Genomic DNA, 13,792 nt, shown 5'->3' with positions numbered 1-13,792 from the left:
ATACCAATCCATAAGGGGGGTTTCTATATGTATTGGGTTTCTTTTAAATTGGTGTATAGGCAGTATGCCTAGTTACATAAGAAAAAAAAAATGACCTCTAGTAGGCTATCCGTAGTCGCAGCTTATATGGCGCCACAACCCCTCATAGCACCCTATGGTGCCCCGAAACACCGCCCCGCCTGGTGTTATTTGGGGGGGGGGGTTATGTGGTCAGCCGCGAAATCTGTAACGGGAATAAGGGGAGTTACTGTTTTTGTTTCTCTCACACACATATACATATACATACATATATATATCTATAATTTCTCTCACACATATATATACATATATGTTATATAACCCCCCCCCCCTTCCGACTACACACTCAAATTATATAACCCCTTCTCTTACATATTTTGCCACTTGTCGCATAACCCCCTTATGAGGCTTGACCACTATATATGAACTAAGGTTCAACTCACGTTACATTGTGGAGAGAAAGTATGTTAAAAAATATTCCATGAAGTTAAAACGTTACACAGTATCGAAGCACTTTATTTGCTCATCAAATTTAAATAAAAAATTGTATGAAACGTATTGAAAAAAAACTACGTCACTATGTCTATATAAGTATTAGATCGCAAGTAAACTACAAAAAGCTTTATCAAAAAGCTATAACTGAACCCACTCTATTTAGTTAACTAGTTTAATACCCGTCCGGTGGACGGGTTACGATAACAGTGTAACAATGCCCCACAATGCCCCACACGTGTCATCCACTCCACTAGTATCCATTTTTAGGGCATCCACACCACTTACTACCACAAATCACCGTCGCTCTTCCTCAAACCTGCGTCACCTACCAACATTGACCATCACCGCTTTCCCCCAAATCGATGTTGGCGACATAACCACCGCCCATTCGAAAGTGCATAGTTTTATCTTCTCATCAACCAAAACCCAAGCGATCTTTTCCATTTGAAATTAGGGCTCCAACACCTACGCTTCAACCTGGTTTTCGTCTAAAATTAGTTCTATACCCGTCCATATTAATGGTCTAATAAAATAAAAAATATATCATAATAAATACACAAGTTTATGATATAACCATAGTATTTATAACACATTAAAACCATAAGCCCACTGTTTGGGGAAAGACCAAATAGTGGTGATTTCGTTGAACTAAAAAAAACATAGTTTTATACTCGTCCGTTGACCCGATACTTAACGTAATATTTTTTTTTGAAAGACCAACGAAATTTTATCCATATAATTTTGGTTAACCAACTATTAAACATAATATTACACCAACTATACACCAAAGATTCATATACTCCTAGTCTCATATCCCCAAACATGGTAAAATAAAGTACACTAATTCTCCCAAGTTGGGTTACCAGCTTTCACCCAATTCTTCAACCACATATATCCAAACACTTTATTGTCTTACTTTATCCTTGTTATAATGATTTGCTTGCCATTGAAGACCGACTCGTTGCGACTCCTCCATATAACCAAAATCACTTTCAGGGTCACCATAGATAGTGACTTCCTCCACTTCCTCGATTTCGCTTGTTAATATTGGCCGAATCCTTTAGTTCCAAAATATATATTGGGCTTAACTTGCACCATTGTGAGATAACCTCCCACACCAGTACCGCTATACGACATGAAACAAACAGATGCAAGGCCGATTCGTCCTCATCTTCGCACATCTTGCACCGAGTATTAAGCACAAAGATGTTCCTCCTTGCTAGAGCCGTAGTTGTTGGGAGTTTGTCTTGAACGATCCTCCAAATCAGAAAATCAACCATAATGCCCAGTTATTGCACTCTAACTCGAAGGCAAAGTCTATAGAAGCGAGGCACTAAGCTTTGTCCCGAATGCTTTTAACCGAAAACTCATTGGTCCCTCTAATTCCATCCCCGTCTGCTCCCAGGCTAAAGTTATGCCCCTAAAGTTATGCCCATGGACTGCCACCGTGAGGCTGTTCAATTTAGAACACATTTCTTAGTGTAATATACCTTAAGAAATAAGGCACATTTCTCAACAATAATTCTTTGCAGGCGGTTCGGTAAAGAAAATTATTGAAAGGAAACTTTTTTCGGTGAAAGGACAAAAAAGAAAAAAACAATGGTGAAAGGAAACATTTTTTGATCCCGAAATATTTTTAAGGTTGAAGAGTTGGAGACCCTAATTGATATTTACAGTAACTTGGCTGGTTAATGTTAACAAAAAGAAAAATAAAATCATAAGAAATGGTTTCAAATAAAATAAGAATGCAGAGACAATGGGCCATGGTACAATTTTAAGCACCTGAATGAAGAGGATAGCGCAACTTTTGTAAGTACCATGACAGTGTACCCAATGAATGCTTTTTAGAAATCTGCATAATTCAAACACAAGGCTTTTAGTCTGGTTTGGTATTTAAAAAGATTCTTAATCTACAACCATGTGAGGAGAAAATAAAGTAATAATATTACAGAAATTATTGTTAATTAACTTAGTTACACATGAACTTCAAAGTCAAAACTTACCATCTATTATTAACTAAAAACTAATCTTCAAGTCATACATTAGATAGATAAATATAGCCATATTTTCAATATAAAGCCACCAAGAAAAATAGACGCTAGCTTTTTACCCTCTGGTGGATGGGTACTTTAATGTGGTAATAGCATCACCATACAAATGCATGCCTATTATTACCGGGTCATAAGCGGGTTAAGACCCGGGCGACCCTACCACCGACATCAAGAAGTGATTTCCATCATACATTAAGCTCCACAAGAGAAAGTAGATCTAGCACTATCTGTGAATGGGAAACATATAAACGATTTTAGTTGGATTATTGTCGGCTCATAACATCAAGAAAGAATTATGGATTAATGAATATGCATTCCTTTAGTATCCACTTGAAATGATAAATGAAAAAGCATCTTAATAGCAACCTGATTACCTCTAGTAGCTGCAATAGCTGCAACTTGTACAAGCTTTATTGTTCTAGGCAAAAAAGTATCTACATGACATTGTCTTTATTAAAATGTGGAGACCATTATGAGATTAACACTCACTCAGGTATTTCAGTAAACACCAACACCTGGTAGGCATAAAAGACAGATGATACAGAATTTATTTAATCTAAATGGGTCAAACAAAAAATGTAACCCGACGAACAACTGCATGCGCTAATATAACAGGTTTTTTTTTTTTTTTTTTTTTTTTTTTTTTACAATAGAAAATACTACAATTATATTTAAAGGTAAAGAGTTGCAATTTTTGTGGGACATTTATTCTTGATATTTGACGTGCATATAATGTAGAAGTGGTAATAAAAAACCCGTTTAATCCAAACATGTTTTGACCCGTTACCCACCCAAACATGCCATCTTGCCAAATCCAGTACATATTATGGTTGAGTGTGACATACTTGTACATCATTTGCGAGAAAAAGAACATCCTGCATGGTCAGATCCATCTCCTCATATCTTATCTTCGGCGCTTCATTTCCGGAAGTTCAGGTAAAGAATCACGGATATCTTTCACATACTCTTCTGTAAGTATAACTTCCGGAAGGTCAGGTTCAGGAAAATATCTATAATCTGCAAGTCCTTCCTTTTTCCTCATTGTAACTGTTTTCTAGCAATAAGAACAAATAATAAAAAGATAAGCAAAAATGCGCCAACAGTCACCAAGTGACCAAGAAACCTATTAAGGGTGTGTTTGGATGCGCGTCTTAAAATTTATTATTGCTATATAACCTGAGAGCCTTCTTCCCAGAGACGTGTTTCTTGCACAACTTCATCGTCTTTCCCTTGGTTATAGAGCTCCGCCTGTCGCGCAATCTCGAAATCGATAGCTCTACTCATTGCTGAAAATGAATTCAGATTCTTTATTTCAACCTATCAACGAACAACCACTTATAAATATCAGTTACAGACAATTAACGGTTAGTTTATAGTTCTTTGATAATAGCAAAAAGATTTCCTCCTCATACCTACGTTTATATTTTCTTTCATATTGGAGAAAATATATTTGGTTCACTTTCTTTTATTAACAAAAAGTTACTTGATTATTATTACAAAAGCATTATCATCTTTATAATGGGTATTATTCTTTGAATAACGTATTTTAGGAGGTCTGAGGTTGCATACATTAAAAATTGTTGAAGAGACTTCAACCCGTTAGACGGTTAGACCCGTTTCCTTTATACTTAAACATTTTTTATTTGACCCATTTGGTATACAAATTTATTTAATCTAAATCAAGGCTAAAGACTTACCAAAAAGAAGACTTGTTGAAAACTGCAAATGCTAAGAACTTCTTGCTTCTGTTCTTCTCCTTTTCAACTAAGATTATACATTAACACTGTAAATAAAAACTATATTACTTAGAGATCAGATAAACACTGTGCTTAAGAGTAAATTTTCCCTTACCCGTGGACGATTCTTACAAAATTGCGTCTTATTATATATTTGAGATGACACTTCACATTCTTTTACACAAAGAACCACCCTGATCAACAGCAAAAACCCTTCACAAATTTTGAATGGTTTGCACAAAGAGATGGAAACAAAGATTAGATTTCTAGTTTCCTATTAATATGCATTAAAATTAAGATCAAATACTAACCGAATGATTTTGGGTGTATCAATCATCAATGGTAATCACCATATCTCCATCAACGGTAATATGTATATCATGATGAGAATATCTACTATCTAGGAAAAATCAATTATCACATTAATTTTAAGACCACTCTTATCTTACGTTATTAGCAAAATAAACACTGAAAAAAAAAGAATCAAAGCACAAACATGAGGAGTTATGTTTTTCTCCTTCACGTCTTTGAAAAATGTGATAATGGCAAATCCTGTCCAAGCATCAAGAATGGTATTCTACTAACCTCAACACTAAACATTAGCATCTTTCACAAGTTCCAATTCTCCCTGTATAATGCCATTTAAACTATGAAAGAGATGATAAATAAACCTTTAAAAGGTTGCACTAAAAAAGGTGATACCTTAAAACATTGACTGATATGCTGTTCCCTGTCCTTGAATTTTAAGATTTGACTGCACTTCAATGCCAATTTTAGACAATACAAACATAAGGGTGCATGAATACTTTTTGGGTAAAGAGGGTGCATGAATACTTGTGTACCTGTCGGATCGAAATCGGTGTCGGAATTGTGTTCGGAGAAGGCTGATAGGCGTTTTTATTATTCGATGACACGCAAGCGCAGAGACACTGCAGTTTCAGCTTATTGTTCTGGTGCCCCCGGTGGTTCTACCGGTTCATTCCGGTGGCCTATACTATTCACTCCGGTGTTCAATTATGTATATGAACATCTCAGAGGTGTAAAATTCTAATTAATGAAACTCATGATTATTAGGGGTCCAACTGTAAGCTTCTCCAGTGCATGATCCACAACTCTTAATCACTGACAATGGTGATTCCATCTTCGCTATTCTTCACTGAAACAAAAAATATAGGGTTATTAAATTACTTGATTTTTGATAAATTTGCTCGATGAACATCTCTACATCAGGGGTTTCCCTTGAATTTGAGCCCTATAGAGATACATTGCAGTTCTAATTGGTAAAATTTAGGCACGCGGGTTGACTCAGTTGGACAATCAAACAAATTAACATCGATGACTAACGATAATCAAACAAAAAATTAGGGAAAATCAAAGGTACGTACCAATTGGCTTCAGATTACTCCTCACGTCAGTAGTAATGTTGATTTCATTTGGATTTGAAGAGAGCGTAGGTGTTGGTAGGGTTTACTGAAACCGCCCAAAAAGCTGTGAGAAGGCTTGTCATTGGCGTTGATTTGGTAGGGAAGAAAGGACGATGTGGCGTTGATTTAGATTTAAAGCCGACAATTGCATTTTATAAGAGCATTCTGCAATTGAATTGAACGCACAATTCCACGAAGCCAGTTTTGTAGGAGTCGTGATTTGTGGGAAGATGGGCAAGAAAAGGCGGAATTAACTGCAGCAAAAAAAAAAACTGCTGAGAACTGCCATAAGAGCAGTTGAAAAATGGAGTTTAAATGGTTATTTCAAAGGTAACTTCCACTTAATGGGTTCCATATATATATATAATTTAATTTTAGTTGGTTTGCAAGTCTTTTTAATTTTAAGTTTTATATTTATTTAATTATTTTAGTATATTAGTTTATATAAAGAAACAAAAATAAATGTATAATGATTAAAAACTAACCGAGGTGGGTGATTGGAGTGAAAATGGGTGAAACCATTATAGGTGAAAGTGAAAGAAAGTGAGGACAAGTAGGGAGACGATGTATCAATAAGCTAACATGTACTTTTTGACGTGACAATAACGTGGAGTGAAAGGGACTTGAATCGGTTACAGATAACTTTAAAAAACATGGGTTAAAAATATGATACAACTATAGGGAAATATTCATTTGAGAAGAAAATTTAATTGAGAAAAAAGAACAAAGGGTAATTTTGTAAAACATTAAATATTTTATTCACTTATCTGATTTATTATCATCTTTGACTAATTAATTAGTCATAAAAACTATCATCCTCCATACTAACTTTTTTTGTCTACACACATCAAAAGTTATCATACACAACTCGTAATTTATCTTATACACCTCGTAATTTATCCTACACTTTAAATTATTTCATTTTATTTTTTTGAAAAAATATATATTTTGAAGATAAGTTATAAAAAAAATTAATATAGTTAGCTATTAAAAAGAAAGACTACAAATTAATGATCTATGTAAATTTACCAATGTACCTTTATAGTAATATTAAATACTTATATTAAATGAAGTAAAATAAAACATTCTTATTGGTTGAAATTTTTCTCATTTGAACTTTCCACTACAACTATAATTCATATAATGATATGTAACCAATGGGGGTGGTCCATTAGCAAAGACAAAACCTTTAAAATACCTAAATTGGGAAGGAGAAAGTCTTGGGTTCAAGTCCCACAAACGACAGAGAATTAAAGAAATTAGCCGTTAAAAAATATATAATATAATGATATATATATGAACATTTTAACAAATAAAATTGTAATAAATTGTTTAGTATCTATATCAACTTTTTTAAAACTACATATCTCTTAGGCATAATAATTTTTTAAATAACCATCTTGATAAAAAGGACTATTTTAATAATTCAGTAGAAATGCTATATTCTATTCTATATCCTAACAATTTCAAAGTGCTTATACAGTAGCCTTTTTTTTTTCTTTTTGACTTTTTTCCTTTTTTGTCTTTTATTATTTTTCTTTAAATTTTTACCCCTTTAATTTTCAGTATTAACAATTTCAACCTCTTAACTTTCTAAAAATTTTGTAATCAAGCTTTACGTGTTTATTTTTATGTACGCGTTTATATAAATTTAAACTGATTTACGTTTAGGCGTAAATTTTTCCCGTTAATAAGTTGGGTCAAATATAATATATTCCTTATGCTTAATTATATACATTTTCTGTTGGTTTACGTTTTGATGTAATTATTTTCTATAAATGAGCCGGTTAAAATATAATACGTTTTCATGCTTATTTTTATGTACGTATTTAAATGGTCTACGTTTTGACGTAAATTTTGTTCATAAACACGTCGACTAAAATATAATGCGTTTACATTACACTATAAATTCGAGTCACTTTACGTTTCGACACGCCACAACACGCCGTAACTATTTTCTTACGAGCTTATTTTTATGCACGCGTCGGTATAAATTTAAGTTGGTTTATGATTCGACGTAAATTTTCTTCGGAAATATGTGTCAAATATAATTCGTTTTCATGCTTATTTCTATGTATGTTTTCAGTTGGTCTACGCTTTAACGCAAATTACAATTAGCAAGTTATGTGGATAGTGCCTTTATCCTATCAACTTTTTTGTTTCTTTCTTGATTTTTTTCCTGGACTTAATTATTTTTATTTTTTAGTTTTCTTTATGTTTAGTGTTTTAGTTTTAGGTTTCTTTTCGTTAAAGCTATATTTAAGATAACATTAAGCTTCCATTTACAATTAATTTAAAATCAATTCGTCCCGCTATCCAATTTAAATTTATTTTTATGGTTTTCGGTCAATGTAAAACATGTGTGGATATTCTTTTGAGCATATTTCTTTCGGTTGGTATACTGAAACAAAATAGATATTGACCGAAACCCCGCAGCGTAGTGCGGAGTATACTTACATTTTGAAAGTAGATGTACAGTACTTTTATTTTATTGATAAATTCACATGCTTATCATTACCTTTTTCATGTAAATTTTTTTTTATTTGAAAAAGAAAAAACCAATATATCTATAATTAACTAATTTCCAAACTATAAATTAGCAAATTTTTGTTGCTTTGATAGTTGTAAGTTGTGTATTGGGTGTTTTTCAAAAAAAATTTGCATTTTTAAGTTTTAACCTAAAGGTTTTTATGTTTATCATTTTAAAACCTTTGACATTTTTAGTTTTAACTCAAAGTTTTTCAACTTTTCAATTTAACCCCAACACTTTCTTATTTTCAACTTTGGTCCCTTAGTCTTTTTATCTTTCGCAAGTTTTTCGTTGTACGTTTCGTTCTAAATTTTGCAAGTCAAAACGGAGCAACGTGCGTGTAGGGTGCAACGTTTTTTCGTCTGTTTTCCCTGTTTGACAGTCCAGACGCAGCGCGTCTATTTTCTCACGTTTGAAAAGTTCATCGCAACGCGTGAATCCTAGATCGAGTTAGTTATTTTTTTTACGCTTTAAGTTTCTATATAATTTCTTCGCATTAACACGCCGCGACTGGGGTGCGTGGTTCAACGATTTTACGTATGTTTTTTCTTCGGTGTTATTTTTTACTTTTTTATTTATTTTATTTTTACAAGCTCTTCTGATGTTGGTGTTCGTTGGCAGTGGTTTGGCATTAGTGCTACTTGGCACAATTTTACTAATGTATTTAACCTATTAAGTTTTTTTACTAATTTTTTTTCACTTGCATAGTTTGATGTACGTGCCTATATAAATTCAATTTTCTCTACGTGTTGACGTAAACTTTTTCTGGAAACGAGTTAGGTCAAATATAATATGTTTTCGTTTAAAAAAAATATTTTTACGTGCATATTTTTATGTACATTTCGGTATAAATTTGAGTTGGTGTATGTTTCGACGTAAACTTTTCTGGGAAATGAGTGAGGTGATGTTTTGTAAATTTTGTTTCAAATCGAGTGGAGTCAAATTAGAGTTTCCTTTTTTCATTTTTTAGAAGCTCTAATTCATCTCTTTTGATTGTACGTGTCAGCTTTTTCATTATACCAGTTACATTTTCTATGTATGACTCGTGTCACATATAATACGTTATCATTGTTGGGTATAAATTTAATTTACTTTGTGTTTGATCCAATTGCAATGCTTATATAGGTAACGTTGAGTTCAATCAAATACGTTGAAACACGTGTTTTCATATGGTTAACGCATCACATAACGTTTGAACTAATCTATTCGATGTTTACGATGTATTGCGCCGCAACGCGCGCGGGTGTTAATGCTAGTTTCTTATAATTTTACATATACATATACAAACTTACATAGCCAAGTTAAAGAAAGTAAAATTAAATTATTTTTTATTCTTTATCAATATGTATTTTTTTTATTTTATGTTATAACTACTTTTTACTTTATTTTTTTTACCACTTATAGCTTTTATAATACCATATTTTATATAACTTGGAGTGTGTCATCACGAAATTTTATATAATTTGGAATGATCATGGCACATACGTACATTTCATTAACCTTTTTTCGTTAAATTAATAATTTAATATAATGCTTTATTAAATTTAAAATATATGTTTCGATAAATGTTATTTTTTTTTCTTTACCTTGATGAACCGAGCCAATAATGTCCAAGATTGTGAACAACGGAATCAAATCTGACTGAATAACATCAGTACTAGTATCGGTATTATTTTATTATAGTATCAGTATTATATTATTATCTGAACCAGTGACGGTATTCGTTCCTATGGTTTCCGAATATTACAAAACATGTGTAGATATCTACTTGGTTATATGTCTCTCGATTGTGGTTGCTATACTGAGTGACGATATGTTATGGGTATTGTAACAATCCAAAACGATACCAATCGAATTCCCCGTCGCAACGCACGGGAATTCCCCTAGTTTGTATATAAGTCTTGGCATTCACAAAGAGTTTAACCATTTAAACAAAAAACTTACAAAAAATATATTTCATACTAATCTAATAGATAAAATTTATTAAAAAGTATAAAGTCTTTGATTATACAATAATCAGAAAAGAATAAACAACAAAATAAATATGAATAGTATAAAGTCTTTAAATTAGTACGGATTCATATTAATACTAAATTATTAGTAACAATAAACCACGGATAAGCTCGGTGCCATACTCACTTCGAAAGTGCCGATCACAAAAATCGTCAAAAAAGGGTACCCGTAATGAAAGTGCTCGGTACGGCACGATGCGGTACATTATTCAAAAGTAAAAAGTGGGTAAAATACCTTACTGCGCCGTACCTAAAGTGGGTAAAATCCTAAAAAACGCCAAAATTGGTACCGAATTAGTACCAACATTCGATTGATACGGTTCGGTTTGATACCGGTATTTTTTAATACCCAATACCGTTTGCTCATCTCTATAGATTAAAGTGGTACCTTAAAGAGTGAGACTCCTTGATGTATACAACTCTTATGGCTAAATTTATTAGTTGATGGCTATGAATTTTGGTAGATGGTTGTATGTTCTAATTTATTTTTCTTTAAAATCACGTTTGAGTGTTAATAAGGATTGAGCTGGTCATATAATCGGGTCTATTTGTAGAATGTAAGGAACTAAAACCAGTTTCGAATGAATATACCTAAAATCATATTTTTTGAATTAATATATGGGAAAATGCCACTAAAATGTAACTAAGTTTGTAAGTGTCTCAATTAAGTCACCCAATAACTCATGTGACCTACGGATACCATACTAACTAACTGACCAATAATATTAGATAACCTAACCCGTAAATGGATGATTACGAGTTTAAGACTTGTTATATCATGCAATATGTTTTATCATCTCATTATGTTGAAAGCAAATCTTGTTATATCATGCAATATTTTTATCGATAAAACTTTGGTTTATTATTATTTTTTTTTTGAAAATTTGTAGATTTGACTTATATGTTATTGTTTTATAATTTTTAACCGATTTAATTGTTACATTGGTTTTATATTATCTATTATTTTAACAATTTCTAAAACTTCAATTTTATTTAAATTACACAAACATGTTTAATTAAAACACCGTACAATATGTTGCGAAAAAATTCGAAAAGATTACAAACATTGTATAAATAGAAGATCAACTAACTGCTTAAATATATAATCAGATTATACAAATAAAAACTAAATTAACATAGGTCAGTCGTCCTCTCTTGACGGTGGTGACTTTAGTAGTGGAAGCTCCCCCAATCCCGCGACCCCCCAATATGTGCCTTGTTGGCTTGTCTACTGTTTGTCAGCTGTCACTTCTGTTTTTGTCAGGGCAAAACCCTAAAGGCTGCTTTGTGGCCAAAGAGTAGCATATAGGTTTCTACGCATCCATGCGCTGCGCTTTGGACAAAGTGTAGCATATAGGTACGAGGTCAACTTTATATTGCTCTTTGGGCAAAGAGTAACGCATAAGGGGTGTGAAAATAAACTAAGGGTGTGTGAATACCATGGCCCAAATTGACACTATAAAAAAGAAAATAACGAGAGAACCTAAAACCGATACTAATAAAAAAGAAAGAAAGCAATGAGTATTACTTGTCACAAGGTCCTCTTGTCCTCTTTGACCAAAACTTGTTCACCCATTCCTCACTCCTGACATTGATAGTGACTTCACAAAGATAAAACTAGCCATGCATTCCAAACATCATTGTCACTCAACCTACTTTAAAACCAAGTCTTGGTCCGCGAAATAAACCAAAAACACTAACCCTCCCAAATTAAATTTATATGCTCAGTAGCACAGGTAGTCGACCCTAAAAAAATAAGTAGAAAACTAGATGCATCTGCCAGAATTTTTTTCGTGATCATCTTATTTTCACCCCTCTAGTTCCTCCCTAGTCATAGTCTCCCATCTACACCTTCTCCCTTCTTTTCAAAGGATCTTTCACTATGGTAGTCTCTTTGGTACATTTTTTTGTTTGTGTTCTTCATGGATTTACATTATGTGAGTTAACGACGTTTTTCTAAGCTTTAATATGGAACCTACCACATCTTTTAGGCTTCGGTCAGTGTTCACCAAGGTACAACTCTACCATGTCTTAGTATGTATATAAACTTGTCTTAAGATTTGTTAACAATAGGCTGTTTGTGAATGTTCCATGAATGTTTCGGTTATGTTTTTAGCTAATTTGTTTAGCACCATGAGCATACAATCGGGGAGGTGGTGTCGGCTATTACACGTAGATCAACCACGATTTGCTTTTGTCACCTCTTGATTTGATTCATGCTCAATCTAGACCGGTGGACAATTATCCGACTCACATTTTGACACAACATTTCTAGCCACCTACATCTTTTGTCCAAATGTAATTTAATATTAGCGTTTTATAAAAGTAGATATACTTGATTAGTTAATCACTAATAAGGGGCAGGAACTAGGGGTGCAAACGAGCCGAGCGGCTCGCGAGGTACTCGAGATCGGCTCTAGAAAAAGCTCGAAAAGAGCCGAGCCTTTTCGAGCCCAAGCCGAGCTTGAGCTTAAAATAAATCTCGTTTGTTTATCGAGCCCGAGTTCGAGCCTCACATGTGAAACTCGTTAGGCTCGTTGAGCCTTATCGAGCCTTAGTGTAAACGAGCCGTGTCACACCCCAACCGATGGCGGAATCATCGGGGCATGGCACTGAGCGAAACAGATTGTCCAGAAGTTTCCATAACAACTATTTATATAATCCAGTTAAAGATATGTCCCATACCGTATCCCGAATGAACAAATACATTATTACAGATAAAATCCAAACAAGTAATTCTGTAATAATGTATTTGTTCATTCGGGATACGGTATGGGACGTATCTTTAACTGGATTATATAAATAATTGTTATGGAAACTTCTGGACAATCTGTTTCGCTCAGTGCCATGCCCCGATGATTCCGCCATCGGTTAGGGTGGGACAGATTGGTATCAGAGCCATAACTATAGGGAATTAGGTTAGACACGACCTAGTCCGGGTCGCTGTCTTAGAGACCTAGACTATAGTTAGGAACCAGCAAACCAAGTTTATGTGCTATAACCTGTTATTCTTCGCTATCACTGCACTTGAATTTTCAAATAAAGTCAAGCGATTCAGTCAGGATTAGGTGTGAAAACTGCAAACTCCCGACTAAATTGCTTGGCTAATGCTGATTTTATCAATTTATCAAATGATTTTCTCATAACAAACGAGGAGAATTATACCAAATCAGGAGTGAAATCCACATTTTGACGAATAATCTCCCCAATTTTACTAAAACGAGGAAGAAGTTGCTAAGCCAGGGGTGAAACCCTAACCTTGACAACTTGTTCCGAACCTTATTTCATCTCACCAAAGCTTTGACGGACTCCAACGACCTGAACTCATGAGTATGACCTAGGGAATGCATGTGGAATGTCCAAGAAACGAGGCAGAAGCACGACCCCTAGAGCCGAAAGTGACGACAAGTCTACTGTGAATAGTCGAATTGCTTTGGATAGTCGATGTCTAGTAGCCGCAGACAACCTATCTCTCGATTTTATGTGTTTCGATTCTGAGAACCGCAACCGCGTACTCTGATGACTC

At 33.7% G+C, this 13,792-nt stretch overlaps 1 long non-coding RNA gene across 13 annotated transcripts; it reads right to left on the bottom strand.

Moving 5' to 3' along the window:
* Positions 1-1,191: 1,191 nt before the first annotated feature.
* On the bottom strand, positions 1,192-5,996 carry LOC110886729. 13 transcript variants are annotated; one of them, XR_002562952.2, is made up of 13 exons: positions 5,686-5,996; positions 5,143-5,456; positions 5,003-5,054; positions 4,886-4,928; positions 4,612-4,700; positions 4,416-4,513; positions 4,262-4,347; positions 3,741-3,881; positions 3,410-3,618; positions 2,939-3,079; positions 2,517-2,791; positions 2,296-2,365; positions 1,192-1,966 (listed from the first exon to the last, which is right to left on the bottom strand). It is a non-coding gene; the product is annotated as an uncharacterized LOC110886729 (long non-coding RNA). The 13 variants fall into 13 exon arrangements; XR_002562956.2 differs by having other exon boundaries at positions 2,624-2,791; positions 4,886-4,947; positions 5,003-5,059; positions 5,686-5,995; XR_002562950.2 differs by having other exon boundaries at positions 2,624-2,791; positions 5,003-5,059; positions 5,686-5,995.
* Positions 5,997-13,792: the final 7,796 nt, after the last annotated feature.

This window comes from Helianthus annuus, chromosome 10 (assembly GCF_002127325.2).
Source record: "Helianthus annuus cultivar XRQ/B chromosome 10, HanXRQr2.0-SUNRISE, whole genome shotgun sequence".
NCBI lineage: Eukaryota > Viridiplantae > Streptophyta > Magnoliopsida > Asterales > Asteraceae > Helianthus > Helianthus annuus.
The sequence above is the reverse complement of the archived record's forward strand: the minus strand, read 5'-3'. Positions and strand labels throughout refer to the sequence as shown.